At 40.1% G+C, this 24,416-nt stretch overlaps 1 long non-coding RNA gene across 1 annotated transcript; it reads left to right on the top strand.

Moving 5' to 3' along the window:
• Positions 1-15,866: 15,866 nt before the first annotated feature.
• Positions 15,867-22,644, top strand: LOC144040626 (uncharacterized). The gene is made up of 2 exons (XR_013289780.1): positions 15,867-19,052; positions 19,493-22,644. It is a non-coding gene; the product is annotated as an uncharacterized LOC144040626 (long non-coding RNA).
• The last annotated feature ends 1,772 nt before the right edge of the window (positions 22,645-24,416 follow it).

Here is a 24,416-nt window from a genome sequence, read left to right as displayed (position 1 = left end):
AGCCGGGATAAATAGGCGAGTTATTCTAGTGTCTCCCTCTCTGCTTCTTGCTCTCTGCATTTTACCGGTCCCCGGTCGGAGGTTGGTGTCGTAGTCTATCGTGCTTCGCAAATGTTTGGCAGCTGCTGACCTTGAAGTGCTGTTTGGAGTGTCTCGACTTGCAACGGTGCCGCTGCCGTCATCCTTCGATGGGAGGTAGGGATGGCAGAAATGGGACATTGAAACGATCAAATCATTAGGAACCATTGATTCACAAAAATAATCGATCTTTTGGAACGTTCGAAACATGTCTCCACAGCAACATCTGGTGGCGAGTTGTAAAATATTACAATCAAACAGTAGAGCAGTGTTGCCAGCTCCCCAGTAAGGAAGTTAACTATTGGCTGTCTGTCATCACCTAATTTACACAACTGACAATCAGCCTATACTGTAATTGTAATGGACGCCATAAGAGAGAGAAATAATAGAATGGAAAACAAAAACTGAATAACCCTCCACCCCGTCAAAATAAGTATAGAAGTACAAATTAGCTTTTTGTTACTGATACTTTGTTTTTAGTTTTCCCTCTCAACATGACCTAAATACTTTGATAAAACCCCCAGTACTATCACTTTTGATTAATTAATTTTATTGCGACAGGGCATTCTAAGTTTTGACAGACAGTATTAAAACCCTGGAGAACCCACGGGGTCAAATTTGGCCCCTATAAATTCTGCTACTCAAATAACAAAGACCTTTTTTTTTTTTTTTTTTACAAATTTAACTTCAAAAGTCAAGAGTGCCACTTCTGACCCCTGCATGGGGCCATCTAGTGGATGAATATTGCACTTACATGAGCCAGAGTGGAGGTGACAAGATGGCTGGCAACATGCTGTTTTGTTGAGCTGGAAATCAATCCAAACAAAACCATCTTCTCAGCAAACCATCAGATGGTAAAATTGTGTTTTTTTTGTTAATCTATTTCATATCATGTTGCAGAATGCCTAGGAGTATGTTTTATATATATATTTTTGATAAATTAGCAACTCTGAGCTAGTTAAAAAAACAAGGGTTAAAATAGAAAAAAATATATTTTGGTGTTCAGTGAACTTATAGCAGTCATTTAATGTATAATTCATAATTTTCCAAAGAAGAAAAGGGTTCTTGGGTTCTCCAGGGTTAAAAAGGAAAAAGAATGATCTGCTAAAACATGCTGCCTGTATTACTATTCTCAGCCCATTGTGCGAGTGCGTTACCACTGAACCAACCTCGGTATATCAGAGTGTTGATGAAATGTTATTATTTAAGTCAGTCAAACAGCAGCCAGTGCAATTTTATGAAATATACTTAGGTTGGATTTGTGTCCACTCGATTGGACTCAGAAGTGTCTTTTTGGACCTGTGTCACTGGGAGGCCGTCGGCAAGGTGAGCTATACCTTCGGGTTATTTGTTTTGTGTTATGCATTGTTAATTAAATAAATGTCACTAAAACATTGAACCAAGTCTCCTGCCATTTCCAGTTTTGTGGAGTAGATCTTTTTCTCCGCGTGTTCGTTTTCTTTCGGGTAGTGAGAATGTTGGTTATCTGAATACAAGCCGGAGATCGATGAACTGTTCCTTCAAAGCTTTTATTTCTACAGAATATTCCGGGCACAAGTGAGTTACAGACAATGGCTGTAGCGTCTCACAAGTGCGAAGATTACAGAGGACTTACAATATTCTTATACTATCTTGAAGGGCAGTAACACACAGTTTCCAGTAAACAGTTCAACTGTAGTTGACCGGACCTACACGATAACATTCAAGGACACTATTCAGACACCGAACAAAGCCCATTTGAGGAATAGAGGATGTTATTCAGTTATGACTGCACCTGGCAGAAATTGCGATAAGAATGGACCCCGCAGACCCCAACAGCCTATGCCAGGCAATGGCCAGCCATGGCCGCTTACTTGGACAGCACGAGCAATACTTCCATGAACTGAAGGAAGCCATGTCGACGCTAACCGCCCAGGTCGGGTCTCTTACCTTGAAGGTGGAGCAGAGATCTGACTCCACGGCTGCTGACGGATCACGACCAGCCGGGGCGTCACCTGTCTCCTCCGCGGCCCAATCAGCTGGTAACTTTGTTCTTCGGGAACCCAATATTCCCCATCCTCCCCGCTACTCTGGCGACATTGGTGGGTGTGACCAATTCATTCACCATTGTAGTCTGTTTTTTGATCAACAGCCGCAAACTTTCCCTAACGATGGCACCAAGGTCGCCTTCGTAATGAGCCTACTTTCCGGCCAGGCGGCATTATGGGCGATGGCAGTCAGTAAAGCCAATCCGGAGCTCCGAGCTTCATTGCCTGCCTTCCTGTCGGAACTCAGAAACGTCTTCGACCACCCGGTAAAAAGAAAGGAAGCGGGCAGCCGCTGGCTAGACCTCAAGCAAGCCGACTTGTCAGTGGCTGAATACTCTCTCCCGTTCCGGGTTTTGGCCGCCGAGAGCCGTTAAGACAAAGCGGCGCTGTGTGGGATTTTCCGCCGGGGCCTCAGCCCACGAATCAAGGATGAGCTGGCTGCACGGGACGAGACATCCGGTCTGGAGGAACTCATCAACCTGGCCATTCAATTGGACAACAGATTGCATGAGCGGCAGCGGGAACGGAAGGAGGAGCGACGACCTGAGGCAGCAGACACGGCTGCTCAACAGTCTTCAACCACGTCCGCGGGGCGCTCCTTCGGCGCCTCGCCTCCCGACGCTTCGTGGCAACGCCCTCCTGCAGGACATGACATCGAGCCTATGCAGCTGGGAGGAGGACGTCTCTCTGTGGCGGAGCGCAGGAAACGGATGAGGAATCAGGCGTGCCTATATTGCGGACAGCCCGGACACCAAAGCCACATGTCAAAGGTGGCCTGATAGACGTCTGGACGTCACACCCGCTCCAGCCACAACCGTTCAACCCCAACGCAACAACCAATGTGAGTACTCCCAGCCCGTGGGATCATGTGACACGAATGGCAACTTAGACATTAAAAGACTACAATTGTCAGGAGAGATGACATGGGGTGGGGGGAGCATAAAGATGACGGCTTTGGTGGACTCTGGGGCGGATGATTGTATTGTCGACCCGAAAATTGTTAAGACCTTGAAATGTCCCGTGGTTAGACTTGATAAAACCAAGGAAATGTATGACCTCAATGGGCGCCTCTTGGGGGTGATTACGCATAGAACGGAGAATCTACACATGCGTTTGTTGGGAAATCACGTTGAAACTAGACAATTTTTCATTATGCCCTCCCAGTCAGCCCCGGTGGTCCTGGGTCTGACTTGGCTGGCTAGGCACAATCCTGACATAAACTGGGGTACACCTAGGTTAGAGAGATGGAGTTTGTTTTGTCACTCACACTGCCTGCAGTCAGCGGTAAACTCCCACTATGGCCCAGTTAAAGCAACAAGGGAATCCATTAACCTTGAAAATGTGCCAGCGGAATACCACGACTTGCGGGAAGTTTTTAGCAAAGACCGGGCTTTGTCTCTCCCTCCGCATCGGCCTTATGATTGCGCTATAGAATTGGTTCCTGGCGCACCGCGGTCTAGTAAACGCCTGTACCAAATATCCAAGCCGTAACTTCAAGCCCTTAAGGAATATGTTACAACGTCGCTAGCTGCCGGGCTTATTCGGCCTTCCAAATCGCCGCTAGGGGCAGGATTTTTCTTCATTGAGAAAAAAGACAAGACTCTACGCCAGTGGTGTCCAAACTCGGTCCTCGGGGGCCGGTAGTCCTGCAGGTTTTGGAGGTTTCCCTGCTCCAACGCACCTGTTTCAATCAACAGGATTGTTATCAGGCTTAGTAGAGCTTGCTGATGAGCTTCAGCTGTGTTGGAGGAGAGAAATATCCAAAACCTGCGGGACTACCGGCCCCCGAGGACCGAGTTTGGACACCACTGCTCTACGCCCTTGCATCAATTTCCGTGGTCTAAATGACATAACAATTGAAAACAAATACCCATTGCCACTAATGGAGTCCGCATTTGCACCATTACATTCTGCTACGGTGTTTACCAAATTAGACCTTCGCAGTGCCTACCATCTGGTTAGGATAAAGGAGGGCGACGAATGGAAAACAGCGTTTAAAACACCCATTGGTCATTTCGAGTATTTGGTTATGCCTTTTGGCCTTTCAAACGCTCCCGCAGTATTTCAGTGTTTTATTAATGACGTCTTGCGTGACATGCTTAACCACTTTTGTTTTGTTTACCTTGACGACATTTTGATTTTCTCCAGAAACCTCGAAGAACATCAGCAACACGTTCGCCTGGTTTTGGAGCGACTGCTGGAAAACTGGCTATACATAAAGGCAGAAAAGGGTGCATTTCACACCAGTTCGGTGCAGTTTCTTGGATATATTGTGGGGAAGGGCCAATTGAGAGCCGACCCGGCCAAGATCCAGGCCGTGGTAAAGTGGCCAACTCCTACATCAAGAAAGCACTTGCAGAGGTTCCTGGGGTTAGCTAATTTCTACCATCGGTTCATCCGCAACTACAGTATAAAAGCGGAACCTTTGACAAGGCTTACATCTACCAAGTTTCCATTTATTTGGACTCAGCAGGCCGAGGCCGCCTTTGTTAAATTGAAATTATTATTTTCACGTTCACCGGTTTTGACACGCCCTAATGAGGTTCTCCCATTTGTTTTGGTGGCCAGGGCTACGCAAGGACATAAAAGAATATGTCACCTCCTGTACAGTGTGTGCTCGAAACAAGCCCTCTCACCGTATGCCAGCCGGTCAGCTCCGTCCCCTGCCCGTTCCCCACCGCCCTTGGTCGCATTTGCCGCTGGACTTTGTTACCGGGCTACCTCCTTCCAATGGTAAGTCTGTGATCCTTACTGTGGTGGACCGGTTCTCCAAAATAGCGCACTTTATTGCTCCGCCCAGATTGCCCACCTGTTTGCAGACAGCGGATATCCTGATAAGGGACATATTCAGGATCCACGGGATCCCATCCGACTTTGTCTCCGATAGGGGGCCTCAGTTTGTGTCCCGGGTGTGGAAGGCATTCTGCAAATCATTGGGAGCTACTGCTATCCTGTCTTCGGGCTATCATCCTCACTCCAACGGGCAAACGAAGAGCGTTAACCAGGACTTGGAGGATGTGCTTCGATGTGTGTGTCATCAGCATCCTTCCTCGTGGTCGTCCCACCTTCCATGGATTGAATACGCCCACAACACCCTTGTGTGCTCTGCCACAGGTTTGTCCCCATTCAACACAGCTTATGGCTATCAACCCCCGTTGTTCCCTTGCCAGGAATGCGAGGTTGCCATTCCCTCAGTCCACATCCACCTCCGCCGGGCTCGCAGGGTTTGGCAGGACGCCAGGAAAGGCCTGTGCCGCACAATGGCCCGCACCAGGCGAATCGCGGACAGGCACCGGATCCCAGCGCCGTCCTACCAACCGGGACAGACGGTGTGGCTCTCCACTCGGGACCTACAGTTAGCTGGGAGTTCCAAGAAGCTGGGGCCTCGGTTTATCGGCCCGTTTGAAGTTGACTCAGTGATCAACCCTGTGGCATTTCGGCTCAACTTGCCTCCCACACTCAAAGTGCACCCAGTCTTCCACACGTCCTTGCTCAAGCCTGTCTCTGCCAGCCCATTGTGTCCGCCGCACTACTCTCTGTTTTATCCGCCCTCCGGCGTGATCTGGTTTTTGCCCACGACGTACACCGTTTTTGTAGTCGTCGCCTTTTGTTGAGTAAGCAAAATTTTTGTCCATGTGCTGTGCGCTTTTGTTGGTTGATTAAAATTGAGTTACTTTCGCCCTGGCTGGGTCTGCTCTTTCCTTTTGGGGTCCAACAAACACTACCCACTCGTGACAGAAACAATGAAACATCCCTTTAGCAGTGAGAGAAGGTTGTTTAGCAGTATGTGGTATTAACTCTTTGACTGCCAGACGTTTTCAGAAAAGGGATACTGTGGGTTCCAGCCAATTTAAGCATTTTGACTGATCTTTCAAGGTCCACAGAAAAGTTTGTGTTTGGACTATGGAAACATACTACCAAATGAAAGATTGGACTCTCATCTTTCATGAGAAAAAAAAGTTTGTTTCTACCTTATTCCGTTTTTCAGTAATCAACAATAGAAAATGGTTAGTTTCACCCAAATGCTCTGTTTTGAAACAAAATACGGAGAAATCAAGCTTTTTGTGAAACGATATTTCATGCACTCTAGTGAATTTGACACCTAAACAGTGCTTTACTTCTGTAAAACACTACCACCAACAATGAAAAAGTGATAGCAAAATACGTTTATTTACATTCAACAGTGTAACAATTTGACAAAACAATTTGGCAAACTATTTACAAATGTGTGCAACCGTGGTACTATTTACAATTGTGTGGATGTTTCAAATACAGTTTTTCTTTGTGTAACACTCCCCTGCGTGCAAGGGGACGCAGCAGGATTTGCACAACAGATTAGTTTCACTGCGATTGCCCCTTCATGTGCAGACGCTACACTTTCTTACCGGGCCTTTTTTCCGGGGAATAGCAAGTATATACTGCAGTGTGTGTTTGGCCATGTTGCCATCAAGTCTACTCTCAGGATCATGATACGGTGACGTTATGGTGGTGTTACGTCTGGCTTCCTCATGTCCTTCTGTTCCCAACCCGGTGGTAAGAGATGTTCTGATCCATCGTATCCGCTCCATTCATGGTGGCATCGTAGTCCAGAACCAGTGTCTTCTCCGTGATCAGACTGTACCCATTCCTCCTATGAATATGCATTGGACTCGTCGTCCGATTGAACGTCCGCCTGAGCAGAAGTGCTCGGTTGTGCTCCGCGTTTTCCGGCGTTAGCATCGCTAGCCGGTGAGGCTTTATGACGTGATCATAGCCGCCGCGTCAACGCTTCCAACTTCGGCGTCAACCTCGGAGTCACCATCATCATCATCGTCGTCATCAATGTGCTCTTTAGCATTGGTCGATGCTTTTCGTCTTTGAAAAAAAATGCTCAAGCGTGAGCTGCTTGCAACCGGTCGCCATTTTTGCTTCCTCAGCCATTCTCTCCTCAACACTCTAGCTCCGCCTCACGTCTTCTACTGACGCCTACCCAATCTTGTCCAAAAAGAGTCATCGCTGCCATCTAGTGCCCAAAAATAGGCATTATACTAACTAGATCTGCTTGATACTTTCAGCACAGCTGGCCAAGGCTTTCCTCCACCCGTTTCCAAAAAACAACAAAAAAAACATAGTGAACGTCTTTTAACGTCTTTGGCACTCATCCGTAGGATTTTACTAAACGTTATTTAATGTTTTTGGCAGTCAAAGAGTTAATGTAAGTTGCTACGTCGTTATGTATGCCAGGACCAGGACTCCATTTGTTGTAGCGCGGTGACGGTGACCTTGAATCCGCAGTAGCCTGCATAAGGCGTGTTCTTATGTTAGCAAGACCCCCCTTTTGTTTCGTGGAACCACCAACCGCAGGGCGGGCGGAGACGTGGAGTCACAAAACAGAAAGCATTTAACCAGACACAGCCTTTGCAACATGGAGAGCAAGTCTTTCAAGTCGCTGTCGTCACATAGCGCGTCAGGCAAGACGGGGTTGGTGACAGGGTCAGGCAGGTGTAGACTGGAGGGAACACGGAGCGTTGCTACACAATCCCAAAACCTAGACAAGTTGTGAGAAATCTATCCCAAGTTTATCTAAATTCAATTCGATTCACGCACTCACTTAAAAGCCGAGATAAAAAGCTAAAATTAAAATTGAATTAAATAAACAAAAACAAATAAAAATAAATAAATAAAAATAAAATAAAATAATCAAAATTAAAATGGATAAATAATCTTAGTCAAATAAACTAGCTGGAGTGTCAGCACAGTATGCAAATGTCTCTTATCGATTCGGTTAAGACTAAAAACTGTACAAAAATATTGGGTCTGAATCCCTAATATATCACTTGGAACTCACAACCTTCTTAATTAACTATAAAACAAAAGTAAACAAAAGGGGAAATTTTAAATAATGAAAGCAATAGAATGGCAGAAAGCAAGACAACTAGACAGCAACAAAATATTAAAAAAGGAAGGGTAGACTAGTGCTAGACAAGCAGTAGTAGGAGAAAGCAACTCACAACAGTGCAAATAATTATTTTAATATGCTTAACCAACAGTGTATATTGTTTACGCAAGCGAGCTAACGCTCCTTACAAATGAGCTAACACAGGTATAAACCTTGCGTTGCTTTTTCTTAACCGCGGGCTTATTAATGTAAATAGCTAGCGCGTAGCTATGCTATACGTCAGGAGGCTAGAACGTGATCGGTTATGAAGACATTTAACATTTTCAATTTATATTTTTACTGTTTTTGAATTTACTTATAAGTATATAGGTGCCATATAACTGTGTGTATTGTAATGAATAACAATGTGATAATGATTTTGTGAACTTCATTTGAACCTCTTACTCCTCACCAGCTCTTGAGATAAGAATGTGTATGTTTTATAAAGTTGTCAGAGTCTCTTGTCATTAGTCATTTGTTCGTAAAAACGGAAGGTCCGAGGTCAAAGCCTGTCCACATCATTTCTCCCGAGCTGGTAGGGGAGCTGGAGTAAACATGTCTGTTTATTATCATCACTAACCCTTTGTTCAACCTGAGAGGGGGAGAGAAACCTTTTTTTTTATGTATAAAAAGAGTGGGTGTTTTCTATTCTGGTACACACTTGCTGGCTAGACATTGCTTAACATGTAAGCTTTCACTTGTGTCTTAAGAGCTCTTAATAAATCCTTGCAAGGGAAACTTCTTCATGAGATCTCAATGCAATTATTTTGAACATGCAAAGATTACACTTAATAAAGTAATCTAATAATACCTTACAAATGGTGACCTCCGACGGCGACAAATTGAGACGTTTTTTGCGACAGCTGTGATGATCCTGGGCACTGAATTTCTAAGGCGTCAAATATTAACAAGGTGAGTGGACAATTATCCACGTAGAGAAATTCTGTTTGTTTGGGATCACTCAAAGCCGTATTACGTCTGTACCAAATTGTATTTGAGATCTGTGAACAAGTTAGTGGGTTTAAAGCCGTATTTGTTACGGAGGGACGCGAAAGTCCTCGATTTTGAAAATTACTACGACATTGAACTATGCATAAGAAAAAAAAAAGAAAAAGAAGTGATGTCCGTTGTATACGGAAGTGACGTCAAGTAGGAGCGCTCCGCCGTTTAAAACGGCATATGAGATAGAATTCCACGGTGGAGGAGCTATGAATTAAGCCGCCCGTGTCGATATAATTCCACGGTGGAGAGGCTGTGTTTTGTTGAATTAAGCCGCCCGTGTTGATATAATTCCACGGTGGAGAGGCTGTGTTTTGTTGAATTAAGCCGCCCGTGAAGATCCTGGATATATTTATTAAGTCGCGCAAACAATATTTAATTTCTGTTTCATTTTTTCTTTTTGTTTTTGTTTTTATTTTTCTGAAAAAAAAAAAAAAAATATATATATATATATATATATAATTTTTTGGGGGGGATTAATGAGAATAGTTTTGATCTGTTGTATTGTAGTACCATAAGTGAGACATCACTGACTTTATAAATATTATAACGACTAATTACTACATATAATGGACGACATTTTCGACCGAGACTCAGGATGGTTCGATTTGCATACACTTCCGGTCCATAGTCAAAATTTGTCGCTAAGCGAACAAGTGAAGGCTGCAACGATCGTGATGCTTGACGCATTTCCACCACGGCGCCGGCGTAAGTTGAAAACTCTTTTAAATGAATGGATGCGCACTAATTGTGATAGTGGTTGGTTTCCACCGCAACAACGCGCTGGAAAGCTCCGTAAATAATATGTCTATAATTTCTTCGAATGGAAGACAATTTAGACGACAATGTAAAGGTGGTATGATGAGCAACATTGCTGAGAGAATTCTAAATCTAATCTTTTGGACTGGTTCAACAAGTGAGACGTCACTGAATTGATTTGAGGAGTTCGTGTTGCGTATGAGTGACTGCTGGGCCCAGTTTGTGAGACAAGACTGTGTGAGATGTATTATGTGATTTGGAAGGAATGTTTTTTGTTTTAAAATGACTAGGGTCAATTGTGTGATTATATTGGGAATTTTTCTAGTTGGTATGTGTGTGTGTGCGTATGTGCCTGCAAAAGTTTGAAAAGTTGAGAGAATTGTTGAGTAATTGAATGAGACCTAGATAAAGAAGGTGGGGGCTATCCTGGTGGTTTGGGAGTTAACTGAATCTGTAATTGTGAATGAGAAATGTGTGTGTGGATATTTTATTTGTTTTTCTTTAATATCTTTAACTGTATGTTTGGTGTTGTTTTTGAGTAGATAAGACTGGTGTGATAATGGCGTTTGTTTTTCGTATAGGAATGTAGTAAAAAATAGGTTTTGAATGTGATAATGCTAAGATTTTTTTTCTCTCTCTTTTCCGCTCCCTCCCCTGTGTCTTAAATGGGGGGAGGGGGGCTTTGTGTGTGAGATAGGAGTTAGAGTGCAATGTGTCCTCATAATGGAAGTTTTTCTCTTTTCTAGGTAAGAGAAGAATGATGAAAGAAAATAAAAATAAATAAAAAGGACAGGAGTATGCGTGTGTGATAAGTTTTTTATTTTATTTTATTTTATTTTATTTTATTTTTTTCTCCCATTTCCCCCCTTCTCTCCCCTTTGTCTCCGGTGGGGAGAGTTGTGGTTTCAGAGGAGACTTGTGATTGTTTTGTGTCGCGCAACACCTGGTTGTCATCTTTTGTGTGTGCGTAGCAGGGCTCATCAGATGCTAATCTGTTGGTGCCAGTGGAATTCCTGATAAGCGGAAGGATATAGAGGTCTAGATGTTAACTACAGGCCACTCTCCATATTATTTTTAAAATCAGGTCTGTTTTTTATAGTTGAATGAGTAATAAAACCAAATTTTAATTGAAAAAGACTTTTCATTTTTTGATTTTTTCCCCCTGCATCTCTCATGACTCATTTGTAGGTGTGAAAATGATTAAACCTTTGTTCTGTCTGAGTCCAATTTCAGAATTTGAAGTCGGCCATTTTGCATGCCAGTTCTGAGACTAGAGAACTTCCCCATGAGGGCGCTGACTGTGAGCTGTCACATTTTAAGCATAATTTGAGGTAACATGTAATGAAGAAGTCTATGGTAGACATATGCGTAAATATAGTATACTTGCTATAGTGTAGTGAACACATTTAAATAAAACTACAAAATACATTTTTTGAGAAAATTATTAGTATTTTTTTTAATTACAACGAGCAGATAGTATTCTCTTGCTATGATCTCATCTCCCTCTGTCTGTTCCGAGTGTATAAATGTTTCAGGCGGGTTCAATCTTTGACGATCTATAGCAACGCAGTTTCGGAAATTGAGAACGGCTTATGTGAATTAGGGTAGGATACAATTAATTTCAATCTTTATTACTTTATTTTCCGGTATTTGATGCTTGTTGAATTGAGGCTTCTAATTTTTTGCCCATTTCTTTTTTATAACTTAATAAATTTGGACTCAGATGTGGAACACTTACGGCGAATTTGCTGGTTAAATTTAAAAATTTTGATTAAGGTCGCAGCACTGTGATTTTTGGATTGGTGATCCGCAAAGTTGCCTACTGTGTTTTACAAGCCCCACTACTCTGTAGAAGAGGTGAGGATAATTAGCATTTTAAGATTACTTTTTGGTTTATTTGAAGTAGGTACTCTGATCTTTTATCTTACTTTACAGTTTGTTTGTTTTTTTTGTTTTTTCTCCTCACTCTGTGTTGCCTGGACAGAATTCAAATTTGCACCTCAAGGGCTTTTGTTTTTATGAATTGTTGTTGCAAGCTAAGCAGGATCTGCTCCTGTAGTTTTGGTGTTGGCCAAATTGCCCAAATTAGTTTTTTCTTATCAACAGGACACAAGGTGTCTGTTTTTTTCCCTTTTTGAAGCAGCAATTTGTAAGCGGCTGCATTTTTCACATTCAGGTCTGAAATGATCAAAGTTGATCTTTATCAGATGAGGGAGTCAGTTACTGGTCTGTCTGTGTGTATCAAAAAGAAAGTATGCACACAAACAGTTCATGTTGAATTAAATAAATTTAGGACTATAAGTTAGTCTGAATGTGATACTTCTACAGTATGTGAGTGAATGAATTCACAAGAGGAGAATTGAGGTGATCGGATTTTTACCATGGAGGAAAGTAAGTGCTGGCAAAGACAACTCATGGTGAAAATAAGGTAAGTATATTCAATTTCAGAAACAATTGAAAAGTATAATTTCTAGAGCCCATGGAATTTGCCATTTAGGTGTGGAAGGAACATTGAGACACCTGGTTGACATTATTTTATGAGACACGTTGTTAAAATGAACTGCAGGACTGCAGTGTTTATTAAAGGTATAAGTATATATATATAAATCTCTTCTCAGACTGTTTATGGCCCGGCCGGACATGAATAGTTCTGGGTTAAGATGATGTTGTTTTTAAAATGATTTACACTGCTATAATAAAAAAACTGCGTTTAAAAATACAGAAATTTGATGTACGACAAAAATGCACATGTATGCTAAATCTACAACAATAAATATCATGGTAAAACATTTCATTAATCATTACATACCATCACATGGGACTCACTTAAGGAAAATAAAAAAAAATAAAAAAAAAATAATAAATGATTGTGAATATGTGTGGTTGAAGGTAACTAAGAGTAAATGGTGTGCTCCTAGATGGTTAGGACCGTTCAAGGTAAAAGAGCGTACATCCTGTGCGGTGCGCTTGTATCGGAGAGGAGATACTTGGCATCGTCTGTCATATTCTACCAGGCCCGCTGGGTCTGGCTTAACGCTGCCACCAAGGGCAACCATCTGCTGATCTACGCCCACACCAGTTGGAGCCATCTAACGGATCCCACCACACCCGTTTCCAGTGTCTACCTGACAAGATGTCCAAGGAGGAGAGCTGCATGCGGAGGAAGTCGCTCAAAGGAGATTCATTGGAGTGCATTTTCCCTGGGCATCATTTCACAGTTGATTCGCCTGGAAAAGCTGATCCAGTGTCAATCTGCTGTTTAAAAGGGGGAAATCACTCAATGGTGATTGAGTCACATGCCCTTTTCATCAATTCACAACGATAGAGTCACACTGGGAAGGTAATTCCGTGACCATTCCTTGGATCTCTGGCAGTGAGCCAGGGTTCGGAAAGAGGTTGACAACGCCTCTTCCTCTAAAAAAAAAAAAAAAAAAAATCAACCAACACTGCAACAAAGAACTTCTTCTCAAGATGGTTTCGAAGAAGAACTCTGCTACTAATTGCTGAATTGTGACAATTTTTCTCTTATTAATTGTTGTGCCATTCTGGTTTTTCATGAAGCCCCTTGACGCGAGTTTGAATACAACACACCGTGATAAAAGGAATGTTGTTTCTCCCCGAATTCCTTAGATAATGTCCTGGGCGTATAATAACTCAATTGTCCTGACAGCTGCTCCTAACACAAACACATCTGTCAAACTCCCCATTAAATCTTTGAAGGGATTTAGTGGTGGGGGGTGAAGGATATTATAACATTTTAATACCTATTTTCATATATCGATTATTGTTACTGATCATGAACATTTAATTCTTCATTTTAAGTTTGTCAAAGTGTCTTGTGTCCTGAGCAGGGCACATGATGTTGACCTCGTATGTTCTGGGTTAAAGCTGGGACCATATTATTTAGTCTAGAAAAGTTCCTTCTCATCACTTTGTACGAAAACATATTTTCGCCCTTGATTTTGCTATACACTGATTGGTCCAGAATTTCTTGTTTTATTTTGTACACGTACATTGTGGTCTTGAACAGAACTTGTTTTGCTTTTCCATTAGTCACGGTCATTGGTGCTTTTGGGTCAAATGATAAAGTGAGATTTTGTTATGAAGAAGAATATGAAAAGTGCCTTGAAAATATACATATTTTGGCTAGAGACGAAGACAGCTGCAACTGCACTAAGAGTTCTATTGTTTGACATGTCCTTCAACTGTATAACACATTTGCTCATTCATGAAGGGAGAGATATTCTGCTTGGAGACTGAATTGTAATAAAAGGCTGGCCCTTCGAGAGGAGGGTGTGCATTGTTGATCAAAACCTGTCGGAGTTTGATTCAATGGTGTAACAGGAGATCTCCTCTAAGAATTATCCTGCGCAGGAAACTCTGTTCATTTCTCATCTCACCAGTTGGTTTATTGGACACGCAAAAAGTTATGGATTAACTACACCCCTCAGTTGGTGATTTTAATATACCTTCTTCAGTTGGTGACCCTCCGACGGCAAGGCGTTTGACGGTTGTTGCGTTCGCGGACGGTTTGAATTCCTGGCGCCATATTAATTGAGGTAAGTGGAGATCTTATCCACGTTTGAGGAATTCTTTCTGTCTAGGAGCGCTCCGGCCGCCATGCGTTCTTGTAAGATAGCCAAATCAAGGGTGAGATTTGTGTGAGCAGAGGTAGAAGTTTAAGTTGTTTGGTTGTATGGAGTCAATAATTGTGGAATTTCCTACGGTATTTTAAGTATACATATTTGTGGTGCACATTGAATTGAATAGCGATCGCTAGTAAGTCAGTCTGGGAAACATTTTGTCTTTACAAATTTGTTTTTACAGACGATAGATACGTAGATAATTGATTTGAAGTCTATGTATATGAGATAAGAGATATATGAAGTTGAGAGTAAGTCAGTCTGGGAAACATTTTGTCTTTACAAATTTGTTTTTACAGACGATAGATACGTAGATAATTGATTTGAAGTCTATGTATATGAGATAAGAGATATAAGATGAAGTTGAGAGTAAGTCAGTCTGGGAAACATTTTTGTCTTTACAATTTTGTTTTTACAGACGATAGATACGTAGATAATTGATTTGAAGTCTGTGTATATGAGAGTAAGTCAGCTGGAGAAGCATTATTCTTTTACCAGCGTTAGATGTGTGGGCATTGGTTTTACGTCCATACATATTTAAGTTGAGAGAAGTCGGCTCAAAAAGCATCTTTGTCTTGATCCCTGCCTGATGCGCGGGAGAGACAAACACTTTGTTTTTATGAGTAATAGATTCTTGGGTAATTAGATACAAAGATCCTTGAATAAGTGTTGCCGATTAAAGCTGCGGGAGGATCGACTGCTTCATTTTCTAGGGACAAAGGACTCAACTTATAGGAAGTCAGATTGACATAAAACGGATTTAATACGCCGTTTTAAGATTAATCGATAGGTCTATGAATAATTGGATATTGACATTTTTAGACAAGATATAAGAGATAAGATGTATTGACTCAACTCGTGTAAGTCGGGCTGACTAAAGCATATTTGATACGACGCTTTAGATCAAGCCAATAGGTCTATTGAATATTCGTGATTAAAATTCAAAGACAAAGAAACTGTTGAAGCTGGGGTAGCGCAGTTGACATCCGGATATTTATGTGTTGATATGTCGTACAAAACGACATGTCTTGTCTGTCCGTTGTGTGTATGCCGTCTGATCGGTGAAGAAACTCTAACGTTACGGTAAAATCTTAAAGGGACCGCGACGAGAACAGTTGATTAATTCTGTTATAAGTGAGACGTCACTTCATTTAAATATTAATACAACTGAACTATGATAATCTACAATATAATATAATACAAATCAATAAGCTATAAAATACCTGAGTTAATAATTAAGACGAAACATGGACACTCTATTTGAACTCAAAACACAGTGGTTTGACCCGAATGGGATTCCGTTGAGTTTAGATGGGATGACGCTGGATAAACAAATTGGAAACGCATGCGCTGTGGCTATAGGGATTTTACCTACAAAGGCTAAACGAGAAACAAAAAAAGAACTTTGCGACTGGATACAAGACGGCTGTAGAAAAGGTTATTTTCCGCCATTACAATCTGCAGTGTGTCTAATCTCTTTGATGAAGAACGTTGAACTTGCATGTGTGAAAAAACGTCACGAACTAGATGAGCTGGTGCAACACACATCTGTAATTTCTTCGAGTGGAAGAAAAGCCAGAAATGATCGAAAGCTTGTTGACAAAATAATGAATAATGCTAGAATACTAGCTTTAGGTATTTTTGTGAAGTTATAACCATTTATATAACTAAATAATGATATAAGACTAAATGATTTGACCTGATATGACTTCCGCTAGTCGGAATTAAAGCTTCCGGATTAATCATACCGTTTAAATAATGACTTAAAATGTAATTAATATTGAACGACGGGACTTGATTATATTGTGAAAAAGGTTAGTTTATTCTAATAAGATATGGCATTTGTTCGATGGTTTTAATGACGGCAATTTAACTTTGAATGTGCGTACACGGCGACCGCCCGTTAATAATGTTATGAGTGTATGTAATTTTATATAGAGGAGAGTCCCGGACGTATCTTTAAGAAAAGTGTATTGAAAAAATGATTAATACTGAAATGTTGCTTTGCAAATAAAATAACTGTATAATACAAATTTATGTAATAAAACAAATTAAGCCGTTTAATAAGCGCTAAACGGGATAAATTAATTAGACGGTAAAATTACTAATAAAACTTCTAACGCTAAAACCCGCAATTGTCTGCGTTAAATAATTGAACGACATTATATAAATTGTTGCCGTAACTGATTTTATAAGCCCCTTACATAAATTTCTTAAGCACTAACGTTGAATACTTAAACTGGCTTCAAGAGTGCAAATACGTCATATTTAAAAATTATGTTTGCTATAAAACGAACGAATATTAATACACAAATAACATAGAGAGGTATAGTTTTAAGATATTATAAAATTTAGATGCATGTCTTATGCTTGTAGAGAATGGGTGGCTTTGACTGATTGTAGTTGCTATGACTCATTCCCTTTCTCGGGTTAAAAAAATGCCAACAGCCATCAATCTTTGTAATGAGGTCAAATAAAATGTTTTTATAAAAGGTAATGTTAATTGTGTGATTGTTTTAGATTAAATAGTTTAGTCTCTACTCTTATTTTAATAATAATAATAATAATAACTAAAAACAAATAACTTGGATGGCAATTAATGTGGAATAATTCTTATATAGATGATTGTTTTTTCCCTTATGATTTTGTTTGTGCGCGAGAACATTGTTTAATAAATTTTAAATATCTTTTCAGAATCAGGAGACACACCCATTAAGGACAATTGGGGTCGCACCAAAGTGCCATGTTCCGGTCCTGGGGATGAAGTAATGTGTTAATTATAATTTAAAAGGAGTTTTTTATTTATTTTTTTCTCCGACGTTTATAAATAGAAAGTAATTTTAATCTCTCCTGAATATATTTAACCTTTGAATTCGACATTTGAAGTCTCATTACAAACAGACTGGGGAAGCTATCTGGAAGAAACACATTTTTGACATAATTTGAGGTGCTATGTAATTAAAAATCATTCCTGCTTTGACGTTTGACCAAAGGCTGACTTTACGGGCTGCGGCCTCCATTGAGAAAACATTAATTGAAAACTACACACTTATTAATTAACTATATTTGTAAATTGTTAGAGTATATCTGTCCTATTTTATCCTAAGTATTATTTATGAAGGTATGCAAAACATATTAAATTAAATATTGTAAACCATAACAAATATTGACATATAATTAGCAATTATTTAAAATTGTAAACTTTCATTGTTTTAATTATTATTTTTTATTATTTTTATTTTTATTTAATTTTTTAATAAAGGAAGTTTTTGGTTTTAATATTTACTGACATGTTATAACCTAAATACTGTTGGGGCAGATTTTAATGTTTTCAGTCGAGTGAGGATTATTGGTCAAGGGTCATTATTTCGGAACAAAGTCAACTGGCGGGACACAGACCTCTTTAAAAACCCCCACCCACAAAGAAACTGCAACTGCCACCACCATCAGAGGGGCGTGATGCAGCCATCATCACAAAACATCCTGCCAATACCTGATGGAGAGGGGAGGTTCCTGGCGCCACCTGTTGCAACAATGACTGTGCCATCATATACAAATGTGATAAAAGAAAAACTGCTCCACTGCCCAATGCACACAATGCTCCGCACGAACTGTCCTATGAAAAACTGCTCCATATGCTCTGCACAAGCGTCCTTAAAGCATTCCTGCGTCCAGAACTGTCCACTACGATGGTGACTCAACCCCACAAACAATGCTTTCCTTGAATTAGTGATACCGGGCCATATGATGTGATACTGACTGTTTACACTGCACTCTATTTTTGACAGATATAAGGTGATAACATCTACAGTAAAACATTTCGTAAATATAATGAACTGATTGACAACACTATATACACACAGATTTATTACATTTTAAAAACGTTTGATGTCTATTTTGATTTGATCTGATTTGTTTATCTCTGTCTATTTTGAAACAGTCAGCTTTTTGGACAAACATCAAAAAGGGGGACTAGCAAGCTTAATGGTAACATTAAAACTAAGGGCAACTTTATGTATTAATAATAATTGATGAATTGGCTGAAAACTGAGATTCTTTGTAAAATTCATTGGCATAAGCTACAATATTTTTATAGTACAAAAGATAATACAGGTAAATTTCGTCTGGTTTCAGAAATTGAAACAGCTAATATGAATACAGACAGATAAGATACAATTTATTTCAATCTTAATTATTATATTTTACTTTTTTAAGTTTGGTCTTCTAGTGTTTTCCCGAATTCTCTTTTGAAATTTAAATAGTTGCTTGGGACGCATTGTCGAATTTGCTGGTTAAATGTAAATTTTCCCCTCTTTCTAAACAAAAAGCAAGCAAAATTTATTTACTGCAAAACTTTATATATTAGTCTGAAAGAGTCTCTAAAGCGATTTTTTTTTTTTTTTTTTTTTTTTTTTTTTTTTTTTCAGATGGGGGAATTATTGGTTGGTCTGGGTATATCGTCGCGAAGGACACAAACAGTCCATGTTAAATAAATAAATTTAAAATTAAAAGTTAGTCTTAATGCGATAATTATAGATAGTCCGTGAGAATAAATTTTACAGGAGGACAATTGGGGATTTCCTTGACCATGGAGAAGGAGTAAGTTTTGGCAGGGACGGCGAAAATAAGGTGAATATGTTCCATTTCTATTTCTATTTTTCCCTTGGGGCCCTGGGGTTAGATGTTATTTTTTGATTTTATTTGTTGACGAAAGTTGCATTTATTTAATGGCTGGAAGCACATCCATGCTATATCTATAACAATAAATATTATAAAACATTCCAATAATTATTACATTCTGTAAACAAAATTGGCCTCGTCAGATTTGAACTGGCTAAAGATTTTCATTTTTTGCATTTAAGAATGTGCTCAGGTCATTAAAGTCAGCCAAAGGCTGGATCCTAATTAAATGTCACAACAAACAGAATTTTTTCCCACAGGAGAGGCCTACAGAACTTTACTAACATTTACTAACTCCTAACTATATAACACTACCAAAATGCTCTTTCAAAAAGAAGGGATGTGAATAAATGTTTATTAGTGACTAAATGAAAATATTTTGCACCCAGATAAGGTGATGAAAAGGTCAATCTAGTCCAGTCCACGGGGCACCTGGTTCCACATCTTGCCTATTAGACCAGCCGGAGGTCCGCCTTCTACTCAACCCCCACCTTCAGGAGCCAGCCACCACCGGGAATCAACAGAGAAACCACTGCACCTGCCATCTGACGAATCAACAGAGAGACCAGCCAGCTGTTCCAGTGACCAGACGTGCCAGCCGAGAGGCCATTCAACTGCTTCCAGTGTCAGCTAACGAGCTGAGGAATTACTACATGAAGATTGAGTTTCGCTGAGGACGTCTTTCGAATGGAAACAGGAGGAATGTGTCCCTTTTTCCAGGGCATTCCACAAAGAATGCGTCACAACTTGGGAAGATAAAATCCCGGTGACCGATTTTTGCACCCCTGGCAGTTGGAGAGAGGCAGAAGGACCCTCTTCACAAAAAGGCTCTGTTCAACCTTCTGCTGATGCTGCTCAAGGAACCTGAGTGCACCATCCACACAAGAAAATAAAGAAAGTGACGACTGTTTAAAAAAAAAAAAAAAAAATCACAAGATGGCTACTTCGAAGAGACAATGCGTCTTCAATTGCGTCTGCATCACGACACTCTTTCTTATACTGATTGTTATGCCAATTTTGTGTTTTTGGGATCCCCTAACCACATCTGTAAACGCAACCACAAAAATTCGGGCTAAGCGAGACATGAACTCTCCACACATTCCCTGGGTTATATCCAAAACGTATGATGACTCAGTCACGGTGACAGTTGCCCCAAACACAAACACCTCTGTCAAAATTCCCATTACGTCATTAAAAGGATTTAGAGGATGGGAAGAGACAAGGGGAGGAATATGGGTGAAATATTGGTGGTATTTGACAGGAAATGTTGCGCAACTAGATTGGGGTACTTTTATAACCACCCAAAGTGGACAATATTGGCCACCGGGAAAAAGTAAGGAGGCTGTTTTCTTTTCTAAAAGGACAACACTGCGTAAAATGGGAGGTCAACTAGAATTAACCTTTTCCATTCCCGACGGGAATATACGACCAGCTAATGTAACTCTGTACAACACCTCCTGTTTTGGATTACTGTTATGGGCATGGTCCCACGGCGTTGACCCACGTTTTCCTATTCTAATCTGTGTAAATAAGACTATGAGTAAGCTAGACCAACCAAAAATGACTAAATACTCAATGGAGAATGGGGTAAAAGCTGTAAGTGTACCGATTGATGGTGTAATTGAATGGTTTAGGGTTACTACAGGAGTGTCCAAAAGCAGCAATAATTGGCTATTGCTAGCACACGAGGCAACACACGCCTCTGGTAAGGAGTGTGTAGTATGTGTGGGACCACGACCTTTATTGAGAGTAATCCCGGCTAAAATCGAGGAACAATGTATAATGGAAATTATGAATAAAACTGCCCCAAATGCCAAATGCTCTCAATGGGATAAGATATATCCACTAGTGAATTTGCAGACAACTAAACCAATATTTTCAAAGGAAATTGCAGATGGTAATTTTTCATGTATTAAAATGACAGGTACCGGAGAACAATTGGGAGAACTAGATCACATTTCACACTGCACTACAATAATAAATGTGGGTCAAAAATTCAAGCCGCAATCAAGGGCTGACATTTGGTGGTGGTGTGGGCATAATCAGATATTTGACAAGTTGCCTTGGGATGGCAAAGGATATTGTGCTCTCATCACCCTTCTTCTGCCAGTACAACTTTTTCCCACCTCGGTTGATAACCTTTTACAAATGATTGACACTTGGGAACCACAATCTTCTCCTCCTTTCCATAGAATTAAACGATCTTCTTGGCAACAGGAAAATGTCCCCACCTACATTGATGCAATTGGAGTGCCGAGAGGTGTGCCAAATGAATACAAATTGACTAATCAAATAACTTCAGGATTTGAATCCCTAATTTGTTGGTGGTGTACCATTAACAAAAATGTAGACAGAATTAATTATGTGCATTACAATGTACAAAGACTAGGAAATTGGACTCAATCTGGATTTGAAGCTGTACATGGCCAATTGGCTGCCACATCTTTGATGGCTTTTCAGAACCGAATTGCACTTGATATGCTATTGGCAGAAAAAGGGGGAGTTTGCTCAATGTTCGCAGATCAATGTTGTACCTTCATTCCTAATAATACCGCACCGGATGGTACTTTAACTATTGCAATTAAGGGACTCCGGACACTTAATAGAAAGATGAATGAACACTCGGGTATAGACACTTCGCTATGGGATAATTGGATGACTGTATTTGGCCGCTACAAAACCTTAATTTCCACAATTTTGATATCAATTGCTGTATTTACGGCTCTAATAACAATATGCGGATGTTGTTGTATACCCTGTATTCGTTCCCTTTGCGAGAAAATTATTTCTGCCGCAATTGAAAAACAGGACGTACGAAATAAGTCTTCTTACATGATGATGGAGGCTATTACTTCCTCAGCCCGGCCTGCTGCAACATCCGATGTAGATCCCGCTGGAATCTTTGTGTAAAATGTTTAAATATTTAGTTATTGGGCTTAGTGTTTACGTAAGCCCAAAAGGGGGACTGAAGGATATTATAACATTTTAATACCTATTTTCATATATCGATTATTGTTACTGATCATGAACATTTAATTCTTCATTTTAAGTTTGTCAAAGTGTCTTGTGTCCTGAGCAGGGCACATGATGTTGACCTCGTATGTTCTGGGTTAAAGCTGGGACCATATTATTTAGTCTAGAAAAGTTCCTTCTCATCACTTTGTACGAAAACATATTTTCGCCCTTGATTTTGCTATACACTGATTGGTCCAGAATTTCTTGTTTTATTTTGTACACGTACATTGTGGTCTTGAACAGAACTTGTTTTGCTTTTCCATTAGTCACGGTCATTGGTGCTTTTGGGTCAAATGATAAAGTGAGATTTTGTTATGAAGAAGAATATGAAAAGTGCCTTGAAAATATACATATTTTGGCTAGAGACGAAGACAGCTGCAACTGCACTAAGAGTTCTATTGTTTGACATGTCCTTCAACTGTATAACACATTTGCTCATTCATGAAGGGAGAGATATTCTGCTTGGAGACTGAATTGTAATAAAAGGCTGGCCCTTCGAGAGGAGGGTGTGCATTGTTGATCAAAACCTGTCGGAGTTTGATTCAATGGTGTAACAGGAGATCTCCTCTAAGAATTATCCTGCGCAGGAAACTCTGTTCATTTCTCATCTCACCAGTTGGTTTATTGGACACGCAAAAAGTTATGGATTAACTACACCCCTCAGTTGGTGATTTTAATATACCTTCTTCAGGGGCCAACTAACTAAGGGAGGCCTCTGGCTTAAATACTGGTGGTATTTAACTGGAAGTGTTTTACGACTAGACTGGAGCACTTTATTACCACTCAAAGTGGCCGATACTGGCCGTCAGGTTCCAGCGGGGAGGCAGTTTTCTTTAGCAAGAGAGTAACATTGCGTAAAATGGGAGGTCAACTCGAATTAACTTTTGTTCTTCCTGAAGGTAATATCCGGCCACCTAATGTAACCATAAAATAATACCTTTTGTTATGACCTAATGCTGTGGGCATGGTTCTCTGGTACTGATCCCTATTTTCCAATTTTAATTTGCATTGATAAAACTATGAGTAAATCAAACAACCAAAAATGACTAAATACACATTGGAGTCTGGTGGCAGTAATAATTGGCTACTGTTAGCAAATGAGGCAGCACATGCTCCGGGAGAAGATTGTGTCGTATGTGTGGGCCCATGACCTTTATTGAGGGTAATTCCTGCTAAAATAGAGGATAAATGTGTGATGGAACTGATGAATAAAACTGTCCCCAATGATAAATGCTCTCATCACGCTCCTTCTGCCAGTAGATATTTTCCCTACATCGGTTGATAACCTTCTGCAAATTGTTAATACTTGGCAATGAAGACATTTAACATTTTCAATTTATATTTTTACTGTTTATGAATTTACTTAGAAGTATATAGATGCCATATAACTGTGTATTGGAATGAATAACACTGTGATAATGTTGTTGTGAAATATATTGGAACTTTTACTCCTGTCCAGTTCTCATGAAGATAAGAAAGAATGTGGAAGTTCTCATGGAGATAAAATGTGTGTCTGAAAGGGAGTCAAGTTCTCATGCTATTACTCATTATGTCGTAAAAACTGAAGGTCCAAGATCATTACCTGCCTACATCATATATCCGGGATGGTAGGAGAACTGGAGTAAACATGTCGGTATATCACATGTCTGTTTATTATAATTACTAACCCTTTGTCCAGCCTGTGAGTGGGAGAGGGAGTTTCTTCATGGATAAAAGAGTGGGTGTTTTTCATATTCGACACACTCGGGGCTTAACATTACCTTTGAATGTAAGCATTTTCTCCTGTGTCTTTAAGAGCTCCTAAATAAATCTTTGCAAAGAAAGCTTCTTCATAAGATCTCAATGCAATTATTTTAAACACGCAAAGATTACACTTAATATAGTAATCAAATAATACCTTCAGCAACCAAATTTTTCTCATTCTTTTCAGAGGGCCAAAAGATCCACTTGGCAGGATCAAAATGTTCCCACATACATAGATGCAATTGAGGGACTCCGAACACTTAATAGAAAAAAGAAAGAGCATTCCGGTATCGATATGTCAATTTGGGATACCTGGTTGAATGCTTTTGGAAGATATAAAAAATTGGTTTCATCAATTCTCATTTCTGTGTCTGTATTTTCAGCTTGTGGATGCTGCTGTGTTCTTTGTTTAAGATTGTTGTGCCAAACGGCTTATTGCCACCGCCATAGAAAAACAAGATGTACAAAACAAGTCGTCTTATATGATGATAGAATCTGTAACTTCTAAAGCTATGACCGCTGACATCCGATAAAGATCCGGCTGGAATTTTTCTC

This window comes from Vanacampus margaritifer, chromosome 20, assembly GCF_051991255.1.
Source record: "Vanacampus margaritifer isolate UIUO_Vmar chromosome 20, RoL_Vmar_1.0, whole genome shotgun sequence".
Taxonomy (NCBI): Eukaryota; Metazoa; Chordata; class Actinopteri; order Syngnathiformes; family Syngnathidae; genus Vanacampus; species Vanacampus margaritifer.
This window is presented reverse-complemented; position numbering and strand designations above follow the sequence as displayed.